We start from the raw sequence: 15,948 nt of genomic DNA, 5'->3' as shown, positions 1-15,948 counted from the left end.
TCTACCTTGGAACCCGTGTCTATGGCCCTCTGAGTCTCGTGGACGAACACCGCGAGCTGGGTTTCACACGATCGTCTTTTTCGTAACCCATGCTGATTCCTACAGAGTAGATTTCTAGTTTCCAGAAAAGTCATTATACTCGAACATAATACGTGTTCCAAAATTCTACAACTGATCGACGTTAGAGATATAGGTCTATAGTTCTGCACATCTGTTCGACGTCCCTTCTTGAAAACGGGGATGACCTGTGCCCTTTTCTAATCCTTTGGAACGCTACGCTCTTCTAGTGACCTACGGTACACCGCTGCAAGAAGGGAGGCAAGTTCCTTCGCGCACTGTGTGTAAAATCGAACTGGTATCCCATCAGGTCCAGCGGCCTTTCCTCTTTTGAGCGATTTTAATTGTTTCTCTATCCCTCTATCGTCTTTTTCGATATCTACCATTTTGTCATCTGTGCGACAATCTAGAGAAGGAACTACAGTGCAGTTTTCCTCTGAGAAACAGCTTTGGAAAAAGATATTTAGTATTCCTATGGTGTCTTCCCGGCTAAGACTGGGAAATCCCACCTGGTGATCCTTCTAAGACTGGAACACTGGCAGACACGATGAATGTGGAGAAAATAAGGGACGGCCATCTTTGCTGGTATAGCGAGGTCTGGAGAGGAGCATTTCCTAGCGTTACCAAAACTGGATGCAACCAGGAGACCAGGCTAACTGGTGGACGATCTAAACAGAGATAGCAAAATATCCTTAACGAAGACATGAAGATCACTGGTCCTCTCCCAAAGACGCAAAAGACAGAGAGAGATAGCGTTTCAAAATCCGAAGATGCGGATGCCAAGCTGCAGAACGCACCTTGGTGGAAACACAAACTCTGTATGTGCGGCAGTATTGATCCATCTCGTGAACCGACTTTCGATTTACATTGTCATCTCCAGACAAGTATCGTCATCAAAAACGAAACCATAGGGGTGAACAAGTTTGGGGAAGAAATTACATACGAAAAGTTTAAACACAATCTTTTCCAGTATTTCTTTATTGCTTTATTTTGTTGGCTTCTGGGTACACTTACAGGGTTGCCTTTCCACAAACTGCTAAGTAATTTAAAACACGAAATGCATTAACATTAAGGATAACACTTAAGTAAGTGCAGTGGCCAAAAATTTCTTTATCTTAAATTAAGAAACTAGTATCTAAATAAGCAAAATAAACACACTCGCACACAAACTGTTTGAGATTATATTTTGTCAGCTTTTAAAATGAATTCCACAGTAATTTATGTTTATAGTCACCGTTGTCAAGAGTACCAAAACATTAGAGGCAAGTTTTTTTTTTTTATTTTAACCAGCTCTGTAAACAGCCAGATTGATTCCTTTCTGCGTCTAGGTGTAGCCAAAGTAGAGTGCGTGTTGAAAAGTAATTGCTTCGAGTTTTTCACGTGAAAACTCTTAACGCTTTTCAGATAAAACAAACGTTATTAACATTCTACAGTTTTATTCTTTATGTCTACGTATTTATCAGCACGAAGAACACTCTTCTCCAAATGGTTCAAATGGCTTTGAGCACTATGGGACTTAGCATCTGAGGTCATCAGTCTCCTAGAACTCAGAAGTACTTAAACCTAACCAACCTAAAGGACATCACACACATCCATGCCCGAGGCAGGATTCGAACCTGCGATCGCAGCAGTCGTGCGGTTCCGGACTGAAGCGACGAGAGCCGCTATGCCACCGCGGCCGGCCACTCTTCTCCCAACGAGACCAGTTTGTTGATACCACCACTGTAGAATGCCTGACTTTGTTGACAGAACCACAACCTCATCTTTGCTTACACCGCTTCATAATTATCAAAGTGAAGTCCTCGAAGACGTTCTATAAGTTTTGGAACAGATGAAAATCGAATGGTGACAAGTCGGGACCATATGGAAGGTGATCGACGACAGTGAACCCAAGGCGTTGGATTGTTGCAAATGTCACAGCGCTCGTGCGTGGCCTGGCATTGTCATGTGGAAGGATGAGGAGAGTGTGCTCCATGTATGGTCGAACTCTTCGAATCCGAGCCGGCCGCGGTGGTCTATCGGTTCTAGGCGCTCAGTCCAGAACCGCGCGACTGCTACGGTCGCAGGTTCGAATCCTGCCTCGGGCATGGATGTGTGTGATGTCCTTAGGTTAGTTAGGTTTAAGTAGTTCTAAGTTCTAGGGGACTGATGACCACAGATGTTAAGTCCCATAGTGCTCAGAGCCATTTGAACCATTTCTTCGAATCCGAAACTCGACTAAGCACGCTGGTTCTCACTTACTAACATACACTACTGGCCATTAAAACTGCTACACCACGAAGATAACGTGCTACAGATGCGAAATTTAACCGACAGGAAGAAGATGCTGTGATATGCAAATGATTAGCTTTTCAGAGCATTCACACAAGGTTGGCGCCAGTAGCGACACCTACAATGTGCTGACATGAGGAAAGCTTCCAACCGATTTCTCATACACAAACAGCAGTTGGCCGGCGTTGCCTGGTGAAACGTTGTTGTGATGCCTCGTGTAAGGAGGAGAAATGCGTACCATCACGTTTCCGACTTTGATAAAGGTCGGATCGCGATAGCGGTTTATCGTATCGCGACATTGCTGCTCGCGTTGGTCGAGATCCAATGACTGTTAGCAGAATATGGAATCGATGGGTTCAGGAGGGTAATACGGAATGCCGTGCTGGATCCCAATGGCCTTGTACCACTAGCAGTCGAGATGACAGGCATCTTATCCGCATGGCTTTAATGGATCGTGCAGCCACGTCTCGATCCCTGAATTAACAGATGGGGACGTTTGCAAGACAACAACCATCTGCACAAACAGTTCGACGACGTTTGCACCAGCATTGACTATCAGCTCGGAGATCATGGCTGCGGTTACCCTTGACAGACAGGAGCGCCTGCGATGGTGTACTCAACGACGAACCTGGGTGCGCGAATGGCAAAACGCCACTCTTGATGAACCATGGTATCGTGTTGAAGCTACATAGGCAGCTGTACCTGTACACGCCATCCAATCTCTGTTTGACTCAATGCCCAGGCGTATCATGGCCGTTATTACGGCCAGAATGATTGTTCTGGGTACTGATTTCTCAGGATCTATGCACCCAAATAGCGTGAAAATTTAATCACATGTCAGTTCTAGTATAATATATTTGTCCAATGAATACCCGTTTATCATCTGCATTTCTCCTTGGTGTAGCAATTTTAATGACCAGTAGTGTAGTTACGTTACACACCGACATGTTAAATGCTACAATTCGGAGCCCTCTAGCGGCAGGGGGCTGCAAAAATGCATTCATGATGTTGACTGTTAATACCGTTTGTTTTATAAGAAGCTTTGAAAGTTTTGACGTAAAAAATTCGGAGGCATTACTTTTCAGGACGCCTTTGTAATATGTGTTTTGACGCCTTAGTAGTGTAGCATGTGGTTGACCTCTACTTCTCCCCAAAGTCGTCGTGTGTTGGTGGTATGACAAGAATTATATGGATGTGTTATCAGCAGCAGCCACGGTGAATTTCAGTCTGGCAATGGTCATTGCAAACCGTTCCTTGTTCCCTTTACCACAGCAGTTATGTGAACTATTCCACTTTTCAGGGTGACCTTGTGACTTCGGTACATGTGAATTGATTTGTCTGGTCCACGTGCTATTTTTGGACATATCTCAGACTACAGCTATTAAACTGCCAGTTGAAAGGCATCTCTCTTATATTACTTTATTTGCTGTCTTCTTTGCCAGTTGGTCGATGATATAATTCCCCACAATCCCGGCCTACTCCATGGTGCATAAAAATTATACATTTGCAAACTTTTTCGTATTTCTGATACTGTAGCAGCTATTTGGTATGATCAGTATAAGTCGTCATACTGTATCATAGCGCTCTTTCACTACGTTCTTCGCTGTGTACACTGAAGGCTAATTTGGTGGGCGGAATAGTACACTTTTTTCATAGGTACTGCTAACGCAATTATATATGGATCCATCAGTACACACACATTGCATGGGGGCTTAATTAAATATGATTGAAAATACTTTTAGTTTTTAGTAGCTGTATGTCCGATTACGCTGTGTCTCGTAAACGGTTGGCCGTGACTAGTATTATTACGCAATCTGACTGCATAGAATAACAACAAACAATGAAAGAAAATTTTCGTAAACACAGTTAATTAATTAAGTCCCCAGCAACTATAAAACCTACTAAACCAAAGCACAAGTATAACTGTTCTGTATGTGGAAGTATGACTCAACACACATCTGGCACGGTTCTTCTTCAACAACACAAGAATTTTTAAATACCAATTATACTGACGTGATAAAAGAAAATTAGAAATACTATAATTGCGCAAGAAAGCAGAATTAAACTCTAATACAAGAACACACGCCAGATGCTTTGTTGACTGAACTTGTAATGACGCATTATTTAGGACACTGAAATAAAAAGAAACGGAGTTTGTTACCTCATTTATATTGATGAAAATCACTCTAATCCTTACATTATATCTCACACCGACACTCTACTATCGCATCTCAACCAGAACTCTCCAATATCACATCTCGGCAAGCACTGCCTACTAGCACATCTCAACAAACACTCTCTGCTACAACATCTCAGCACAGACTACCCCGAGTCCTCGACAGGCACTGACTACTACGAGCTCTCGACAAGCACCGACTACTACGAGCTCTCGACAAGCACTGAGGAGGCGGCAGAATAATACTCTTTGCCGCAATCTCTGGCGCAGTGGCTCAGTGTAGCCACCTTTCATATGCCCCTCCTCCACAGGCCAGAATTTGATGGTATTTTTGCCAGCATTGGTGGTGAAAATACCACCAAATTCGTCCACAAAAATACAGACAAAAATAAAAGATAATATTAATACCTAAATATCACATAATTAGTTAAAATTTTGGCTTTGCACTGACCTTTCAATAACCTAATATATAAAATACAGTAGGCAATACAAATTCTTTCATACATGTGGCTTTACATAATAGTTTACACAATACACAAAAAATCAGTTTATACAAATGTCCACATAAAATGCTTTCAAGGATTAGTTTATACAAAAAAGACACCAACAGGTGACATCTTTTCAGTAGAAGCAGTCCATCAGTGGCACCCAGTAAAGTTGAGCAGGTACACCCAGCAACAAGTCACATTTCTCAGCAGAAGCAGTTCCATTAGTGGCACCCAGCAATGTTGAGCAGGTGCAGACACCAACAAGTGACTTCATTTCAGTAGAAGCAGTTCCATTAGTGGCACCCAGCAATGTTGAGTAGGTGCAGACACCGGCAAGTGACATCATTTCCATAGAAGTAGCTTCATCTGTGCACCCAGTAATGTTGAGCAGGTGCAGACACCAACAAGTGACATTATTTCAGTAGAAGCAGTTCCATCTGTGGCACCCAGCAATGTTGAAGAGGTACACACAGCAACAAGTCACATTAGTTCAGTAGAAGCAATCCATCAGTGGCACCCAGCAATGTTGAGTAGGTGCAGACAGCAAGAAGTAACATCATTCCAGTAGAAACAGTTCTAACAGTGGCACCCAGCAATGTTGAGTAGGTGCAGACAGCAAGAAGTAACATCATTTCAGTAGAAACAGTTCTAACAGTGGCACCCAGCAATGTTGAGTAGGTGCAGACAGCAGTCCATAATATTCACTATCACTGATCACACTGTTCATCAACAGAAATTAAACGTTTCTAAGTGGCACCCATTATGTTGAAGAGGTGCAGGTAACAGTTCATAATATTCACCATCACTAATCAGACAGCTCAGGCATGAACAATAGTTTGAATACACATACAAATGCTTTTACACACTAGACATATAAATTCTAATAAACACACAAATGATATCAGATAATTGTCATATTAACTATTACAAATACTCAAATATCAGTAAACCTATAATATTTTTGGGTATCAGTGCAAGCCACAACAAACAATAAAATAATATTTAGGAGATAGGTGGGTAGGATTAGGAAAGGAAAACACACAAAACACACTGACTCATCTTTCATCCACATTAAGTACTACTGTGTAATTGAATAGTGTTAACTGTGTAAATGCAATTCTGTCAAAATTTCATGTTCATCATGTGTATCAAGTAGTAGTGGCAGCAATGTATAACAGTCAATAATAGTTAAGTCAACGTCATAGTCATCATGTCAAGACCAATGTTTGCCAAGCCAGATCAAAATATATGGTTGCTGAACAACTGTCAGTGAGCCAAGATACGCAATTACTTCCTCTCTCCAAAAAAATACTGCTTAGTGATTTAACAAAGTGTGTGTAGACAATCTTCCTTCTACTTGAGTGTTCTAGTCTGCTATCTTCATCCTCCTTGTTCCATATAGACCAACAAAAAAAATATGCACCTTACTTACTTCACCTCTTATCCACCAAAACTCCAATAATCATCAGGATCACATAATCTCAATACTTCAATAATACCTCTTACGTCGATACATATAAATCTTATCATCAATATCATTTACCTTACCTCTTGTCCACAAAAACTCCAATAATCATCAACTTCACACAATCTCAATAATACCTCAATAATACCTCTTCAATGCGTCGATACATATATACCTTATTACCAATATCATTTCACTTCCATAACAACTCTTTCCTTTAGTCAGTCTCCTCGAACAAGTACAGATAAAATCCTAGTGCAAACTTCAGTTCATCATCCCATACAATCTGAAGACACATTGTCAACACACAACCTCTGTGTAATCCATCTGACCCAAATCTTCTACTCATTATGAATTATAAACAAAGAAATGCATACATGACCTCTAACAGACTTAGTTCGAATAACTCTCAGTAATTAAGTACGATTACGGAGTGTGAATGATCATAATATTTCACAGTGTGTACACCACTTCAAGAATTATGGCAAACAGAAGCAAACATGTGGAGTATTTCTTTGTGTCAAGTGTCACTTCCTATTTCAATTGCTCACGAAAAATGCAGTGTAATAACTGTCAATGGTCTAAACCTAGTAATGGTATGTCATGTCGTTATCTTCCTTCCTATTAGCATACATTTATACAGCTTTCATAAAACCTCCAGCTCATGTGGCTTCTATGAAGTTTCTTGTACTAATGTTGTTCGTCGAATTATAGCAGTTCATTTTCTTATCTTAAAATATAAGGCACTGAGCGTAAGCAAAACATGCAATAGCGAGTAAATAGACCAGTAGAGAACAGAATGTCAACAAGTGGATGCAGCACAATTCCTACAACGAGGCTCTGCCAAGCGAACAATCTATAATTAATCCAATAGTGTGACCCAAACTCTCTGTTTGTACACAGTATATCAGCATTTCTATACACCAAATCAAAGAGTAGTTATGACAACAACAGATATGTATAAATATGCAATCCATACGCAAAGCAGTAAACATATCATTAGCATCTTATCAGCATAAGCAAATAAATGTTCATATGTCATCTTAATAAGTAAACATGAATGCGCAAGCAGATAAATCACAAAGTATAACTTACACACATATCAGCACAACTAATCAGGTGACAATTATAATTTAAATAAATAAGCACAGCAGGCACATAATTAAAAAGTATGACATCAGTGAAAAAGCAGTGCAGCCAAGCGATGCGTAATATATACAAATAACAATCCTGTTCATTAATAAAACATTGACAAAAATCAGCAAATGTACGCAAGCACGTCGCTTCACACGTAAATTCATAGAACATGAAATTAGCACAAAGTATGAATCACGTAATCGCGAGCAGCAAATTACGTCTAAGGTACGTACCTAAGTGGAAATATGTTACCTGAAAAATAAACTCAATTAATAGTTACCTTTTTAGTTTATTAGTTTCTTCTTCGAAATTACATTCTTCCTGAAAATTTCTCGATAGCAAGTCGTCTTAACGTCGGAGACACACAGAATTTACCTGAAGTTCTTAAATATTTTATAGAACCGTATCCTGAAAAATACTGAATGTTAATAACATAATTCATCAAGTCACTATAGCTTTATACTGAATTTAATCGGAGAAATTAAACTGTGTATTTGTTTACGGCTGTCAGTGCATTCGCACTGAGCGCTCGATCAGCTGTAGGCGCGTGACGTAGGAAGCAATTGTTCGCGGTCAACGACTGCTTTGTGCGGCGCGCAGACTTGACTGTTGCTTTGAGTATATGCCGCCGCCAAAACACAGCGCGGTATCCTTGTATTCTCCGCATGTTTACATGTAGCTGTTAGTTTCTCACAAGTATGTCATTCCACAAAAAATTTTTAAAAGTAAATCATTCCACAAAAATTTTTACGTTAGATATATGATGTATTCCTTTAGAGCGTCGAGATTTAAGAGTTTCTACTTCGACAGTGTTATCATGAATAATTTTACGAATTCTATATGGACCGTTATAAATTTGCGACACAAGCCTTTTCCTTTGTGAGACAAACGATGAGACTTAATTAATACCTTCTGACCAACTGACAAGATTTTTGAACGACCAGGACGCTTAGCTGATTTCTCTCTTCTAGCAGCCGCAGATGCAATATTTCGTAGAGCCAGGTTGACAACTTCAGAATGCCGCAGTTTCCGTGTAGGCGGAAAAGGAATGATTTCAGATATGCGATTTGCCGGTGCTTTGTTTTTTAATATCAGTAAAGGCGGTAAAGAAGTTGAATCATTAGGGAGTTCATTTAGAATGTTTTGAAAAATATGAAGATACTGATCCCACGTTCTGTGATTCTGATGACAATAAAGACGACACAATTTATTGATTTCCTTCATCCATCTCTCTGAAGCGTTAGATTGAGGGTGAAAAAGTGAAATGAAAATTGGTTTAATTTTACGACGCTGTCGAGTACAAAGCCAAATTTTAGAACGAAACTGTGATCCATTATCTGTTATAACCTTATCAACATGACCAACTTCTTTAAGAAAATGTTTGATGAAAGCGTTAGATACTGAACGAGCTGTTGCTTTGCGTAACGGTGTAAAACACACATATTTTGACATCAACTCCACTGCTACGAAAATGTACGCAAAACCATTAGTAGAACGAACCACTGGACCGAACAAATCAACTGCAGCCATCTCCTTTAATTTCGCTGGAATGATAGGAAACAACGGTGCTCTGTGAGAAACTGTTGGCGGCTTAGCCTTTTGACATAATTTGCATTTGGCCAGAACAGATCGAATACGTTTTTCCATATTACTGAAGTAGCAATTTTCTCGTAATTTATGAAAGCATTTTCTGGGACCGAAGTGTGCATAACTGAAATGTGTATACCAAATCAATTTATTGACCCACTCATCAGGAATACAAACTAACCAAACGGAGTTGTCGACCGATTTTCGTTTAAAAAGAATGTCATTGCGGACTAAATAATGCTGTCTAATCGCTACGCTTTCCTTTCTCCTCCACTTCTCCTTAATGTCCTTCCAGATTGGATCCTTATTTTGCTCCTTAGCGATGTCCTGGAGCGAAGACGAAATAAAGTTCTCAAACGCAACACCTTGAATATACATCAAACAATAATTGTTTTCTATGCAGTCCTCTTCAGCACTTTGTTTCAAACCCACAGGTGCACGTGATAAAGCATCAGCAACAATATTTGAAGAACCCTGTATGTAAACAATACTAAAGTCAAACTCCTGTAGGTACAACGCCCATCGTGACAATCTGCCGTGAGTTAATTTTGTTGACATAAGAAATTCCAGAGCTCGATGATCGGTGTAAACCTTAGTATGTCTGCCAAACAAAAAGCCCATACAACAGCCAAAGCTTCAAGTTCCGTAATCGAATAATTCTTTTCGGATTTACAGAGAACGCGACTTCCAAATGCAATAGTCTTCTGTACTACAACGCCGTTTTCTTCTATCTCTTGAAATAAGTGTGCCCCTAGGCCCTTGTATGATGAGTCCGTTGCCAAACAAAATTCTTTAGATAAATCCGGATGTGAAAGAAGTGGAGCAGCAACTAAAGCATCACGAAGCTGTTCAAATTCTGACTGAGCTTCCTCATCGCAACACCAATTAGATTTCTTTCCAGATAGTTCACATAAACGAGGTGTGGCCAAATTGTCCAATCTAACAAAGCGTCGAAGAAAAGGAAACTACGAACATCGCGTTTTGTGGTAGGAACAGCATAATTACGAATAGCGTCTAATTTTTCTGGATCAGGAAGAATACCTTCTGTAGAAATAATGTGACCGAGAAATTTCACCTGAGAACGACCAAATTCAGATTTTTCTAAGTTCACTGTAATGCCAACTCTTGCAAAAATACGTAATAATGAATCCAAAATTTTGTTGTGCTCACTCCAAGAACGTTTAGCAATAAGAATATCGTCAACATATGAAGTAATATTGTCACGAAGAGAAACAGGTAAAATTTCGTTTAAACTACAAATGAATGCTGCAGAAAATATAGTAAGTCCAAACGGTAATTTCCGAAGTCACTTTTGGGTAAATTAGTCATATCTGGTTATTGTTTACTTACTCACTAGATAGATTGATAGTCGAAGAGTTGGTTTGACAGATGCAAAGAATAGTAAAAGAGTAGGCAGCGGTACAGAAAACTAAAAGAGAAATAGCTCGGGGCCCTATGCTCGCTACGGCACATATTCACTTAGAGTAGTGAATCCCCTGAGGACTTTAATAGCCGCACATAATTTTCAGTTTGTGACTTAGTGGCAAATTTGGCGGAAGTGCGTACGTAAATTGATCTAACCATGAACATGGATGTATGTCATTCTTAGAATTGCGGAAGATCTTAAATTTCCGAACAGTCAAAAAGTGTTTATAGTCAAAGTTTTCGCCTCGTGGCAACAAAGACCTACCGCATCTGTCCCAGTCCGAATGTCGATTATTGTTAAATTCACGCGCCTGGCGCTCTCTTGTTGCTTCTCGTAAATGAAATAAATTATTTTCTTCAAAGCCCTCTGCTATCTGTGATTCCAAATTTCTTCTGCTATCTTTTCCTACGATTTCGCCTTCAATTTGCTTGACTTGCTTTCGTAATGCCTCAACTTCCCTTTTAACGCGTTCATTAAACTTTCCCTGATTTTCAACATGCTTATTTATGTTCTGATACTCTGCGGTTTCTGCAAATGGCAATGGTGCTGTATCATCTGAATCTTTGTCCCCATTTAAACTAAGACTTGTCAATTTGTCTGAAATCTCCTCAACTCTTTCCGAAAAGTCACCTATTTTTTCTTTCTGTTTATTTACGTCTTCCATAAGTGTCGCGACTCGGGTTTCAGTACTAACACATTTGGTAGTTAACTGTTCATATTGTTGTGTTAGGTTATTTAATCTGTCATTTGGTACGGATTCCTCGATTCTCTCAAATATTTCTTCCTATCCTTTGCACGTTGTAAATTTAACTCTGAAAATTTATGTACTATCACGCGATCTCTTTCTTCCTGTTCTCTATCCTGTTCCCTTTGTCTAATCTCTACTGCAATTAATCTATTATTGTGAGCATTCAAAATCGGTTGTACTTCTTCTCTGATTTCTTTCTTTAATTCATCTTTCATGTTTTTGAAACATGTCCCTATTCGTGAGTCTAACCGTGTTTCCATTGTTTCCATCTCTGTTTCTAAACGTGTTGCCACTGTTTTTAATTCAGATCCTAACTGTGTTTCCATTGTTTCCATATCATTTTTTAATTCAGATCCCAAAGTTCCCATCTCTGTTTTAATTGTTCCTATCTGTGTTTTTAATTCAGATCTAAACTGTGTTTCCATTCGTGCTCCCAAATTTAATATAGCACCCATCAACTGCTCCATATCAGCCGGTTCGAAATTCTTTTCGCCCCTAACATTTCCCGCAAAACTAACTTCCTTCTGCATAGCTGTAAAGCTATCTGTGTTCGATACTATTTCAGAATCTTCTATCGTTAATCTCGTATTCTGTGAATTTTCTGATTGAGAAAAATTTTGAAATGGTTCCGGACTGTCTTCCCGACTTATTAAATTATTTTCAACTCCATTATTCATCATACTGTTGTCCTGTGTTGGCGAGTTCGCCATGTCAACAATTTCATCATTCTCACTATTCATCATTTTCGCCTTTTTCATAGATCGCGTAATCATTTACAAAACATACAAAAAATTCGTCACTGTACGAAAATTACACACAATGACTCTTTATCTCAACAATACCATTCACATGAAATGTTTCCCTCAAACACGATTAATCGAACAATTGAAATAATTGCACTAAATTGTCAAACGCGTATACAAGACAACAAATCAAATTCTGAGAAAAAATACCATTAGAAGAATGACAATTACCAAATCTACACATGCAAAATAGACTACAATTACTAAACTCAAATTACTACAACAATACTATGGTCTACTATTTTTACAATCAGAAGATTCAAAGGGACGATCCGAAGCAGCGGTCGCCACGTGCATGGGGGCTTAGTTAAATATGATTGAAAATACTTTTAGTTTTTAGTAGCTGTATGTCCGATTACGCTGTGTCTCGTAAACTGTTGGCCCTGACTAGTATTATTACGCAATCTGACTGCATAGAATAACAACAAACAATGAAAGAAAATTTTCGTAAACACAGTTAATTAATTAAGTCCCCAGCAACTATAAAACCTACTAAACCAAAGCACAAGTATAACTGTTCTGTATGTGGAAGTATGACTCAACGCACATCTGGCACGGTTCTTCTTCAACAACACAAGAATTTTTAAATACCAATTATACTGACGTGATAAAAGAAAATTAGAAATACTATAATTGCGCAAGAAAGCAGAATTAAACTCTAATACAAGAACACACGCCAGATGCTTTGTTGACTGAACCTGTAATGACGCATTATTTAGGACACTGAAATAAAAAGAAACGGAGTTTGTTACCTCATTTATATTGATGAAAATCACTCTAATCCTTACATTATATCTCACACCGACTCTCTACTATCACATCTCAACCAGAACTCTCCAATATCACATCTCGGCAAGCACTGCCTACTAGCACATCTCAACAAACACTCTCTGCTACAACATCTCAGCACAGACTACCCCGAGTCCTCGACAGGCACTGACTACTACGAGCTCTCGACAAGCACTGAGGAGGCGGCAGAATAATACTCTTTGGCGCAATCTCTGGCGCAGTGGCTCAGTGTAGCCACCTTTCAACATCTGTTGGCCATTGTTGTAGAGGGTTGTCTAAATTGCTGCTATGCGTTACTGGCTTATATTCTATACTAATATGCAAGTCCAATACCTGTTTGATATTTTCGTACTGCCTCTAAACAGATCAGGATTGGCGTTTTTTCGACGAGATTCTGAAACTTGCTTGTATTCTCCAATGATGCTGTCCATTTGTAGATCCAGACTGCGATTTTTTTTTCAGTTCATCTCCAGGAATAAATTTCTGCTGCGCTACTTCACACGTTTCGAGTAGTGCTGCATTTGTCGAATGGATCCTAAGGTTCGTACGCGTAGTAGCAGCGCTTTGTATTGGCAAGTGCAGCGCGTCTGCAGCAACTGCTGCGAAACTGCGCCGTACTCGTACATTATGCAGGCATAATTTAGATGAGGTTGCAACATCATGCTATACGAACTTCAAGGTATGCTGCACCGCGCGAGGTGGCGTAGTGGTTAGCACTGGACTCGCATTAGGGAGGACGACAGATGAAACTTGCATCCGGCCATCCTGATTTAGGTTTTCCATTATTTTCCTAAATCGCATCGTCGTGGACTGTGCGGCTGATCCTGGCGGAGGTTCGAGTCCTCCCTCGAGCATGGGTGGGTGTGTTTGTCCTTAGGGTAATTTAGGTTAAGTAGTGTGTAAACTTAGGGACTGATGACCTTAGCAGTTGAGTCCCGTAAGATTTCACAAACATTCGAACATTCCTAAATCGCTTCAAGCAAATGGCAGGAAGGTTGCTTTGAAATGGCACGCCCGACTTCCTTCCCCATCCTTCCCTAATCCATTGGGACCGTGGCCGAGCGGTTCTAGGCGCTTCAGTCTGGAACCGCGCGACCGCAACGGTCGCAGGTTCGGATCCTGCCTCGGGCATGGATGTGTGTGATGTCCTTAGGTTAGTTAGGTTTAAGAAGTTCTAAGTTCTAGGGGACTGATGACCTCAGATGTTAAGTCCCATAGTGCTCAGAGCCATTTTTGAATCCGTTTGGACCGATGACCTCGCTGTTTGGTCCCCTCCCCCGAATCAACCAACCAACCTATGCCGTAATCCATGCCCCATGTGTCGACCAACCCGCCATTGACGCTGATGTCGATAGTTATACACTACTGGCCGTTAAAATTGCTACACCAAGAAGAAATGCAGATGATAAACGGGTATTCATTGGACAAATATATTATACTAGAACTGACATGTGATGAAATTTTCACGCAATGTGGGTGCATATATCCTGAGAAATCGGCCTTGATACGCCTGGGAATTCAGTCAAACAGAGCTTGGATGCCACGTACAGGTACAGCTGCCATGCAACTTCAACACGATACCACAGTTCATCAAGAGTAGTGACTGGTGTATTGTGACGAGCCAGTTGCTCGGCCACCATTGACCAGACGTTTTCAGTTGGTGAGAGATCTGGAGAATGTGCTGTCCAGGGCAGCAGTCGAACATTTTCTGTATCCAGAAAGGCCCGTACAGGACCTGCAACATGCTGTCGTGCATTATCCTGCTGAAATGTAGGGTTTCGCAGGGATCGAATGAAGGGTAGAGCCATGGGTCGTAACACATCTGAAATGTAACGTCCAATTTTACAAAGTGCCGTCAGTGCGAACAAGAGGTGACCGAGACGTGAAACCAATGGCACCCCATACCATCACGCCGGGTCAAAGAGCCGTCAATGCGAACAATAGGTGACCGAGACATGTAACCAATGACACCCCATACCATCACGCCGGTTGATACGCCAGTATGGCGATGACGAATACACGCTTCCAATGTGCGTTCACTGCGATGTCGCCAAACACGGATGCGACCATCATGATGCTGTAAACAGGACGTGGATTCATCCGAAAAAATGACGTTTTGCCATTCGTGCAACCAAGTTCGTCGTTGAGTACACCATCGCAGGCGCTCCTGTCTGTGATGCAGCGTCAAGGGTAACCGCAGCCACGGTCTCCGAGCTGATAGTCCATGCTGCTACAAACGTCGTCGAACTGTTCGTGTAGATGGTTGTTGTCTTGCAAACGTCCCCATCTGTTGACTCAGGGATCGAGACGTGGCTGCACGATCCGTTACAGCCATGAGGATAAGATGCCTGTCATCTCGACTGCTAGTGTGATACGAGGCCGTTGAGATGCAGCACGGCGATCCGTATTACCCTCCTGAACCCACCTATTCCATATGCTGCATATTGGATCTCGACCAACGCGAGCAGCAGTGTCGCGATACGATAAACCGCAATTGCGATAGGCTACAATCCTACCTTTATCCAAGTCGGAAACGAGATGGTACGCATTTCTCCTCCTTACACGAGGCATCACAACAACGTTTCACCAGGCAAAGCCGGTCAACTGCTGTTTGTGTATGAGAAATCGGTTGGAAGCTTTCCTCATGTCAGCACGTTGTAGGTATCGCCACCGGCGCCAACCTTGTGTGAATGCTCTGAAAAGCTAATCATTTGCATATCACAGCATCTTCTTCCTGTCGGTTAAATTTCGCGTCTGTAGCACATCTTCGTGGTGTAGCAATTTTAATGGCCAGTAGTGTACTATCTGACGATGTCAATGTACTCTGAATGCCGATTCGCAAGATGAACAAATGCTGTAGAACATCCACAGTGTTTTCGTCGATGAATTCGAGAAAGGTTATGCCAAAAAAGTGGAAGGTGCCAATCAAATGAGTTGGTGTCTAGTAGATACTTCTTTCACAGCTTCACTGACTCGTACCATGGAACGACGCCGTTAGGAT

This window comes from Schistocerca serialis, chromosome 2, assembly GCF_023864345.2.
Source record: "Schistocerca serialis cubense isolate TAMUIC-IGC-003099 chromosome 2, iqSchSeri2.2, whole genome shotgun sequence".
NCBI lineage: Eukaryota > Metazoa > Arthropoda > Insecta > Orthoptera > Acrididae > Schistocerca > Schistocerca serialis.
This window is presented reverse-complemented; position numbering follows the sequence as displayed.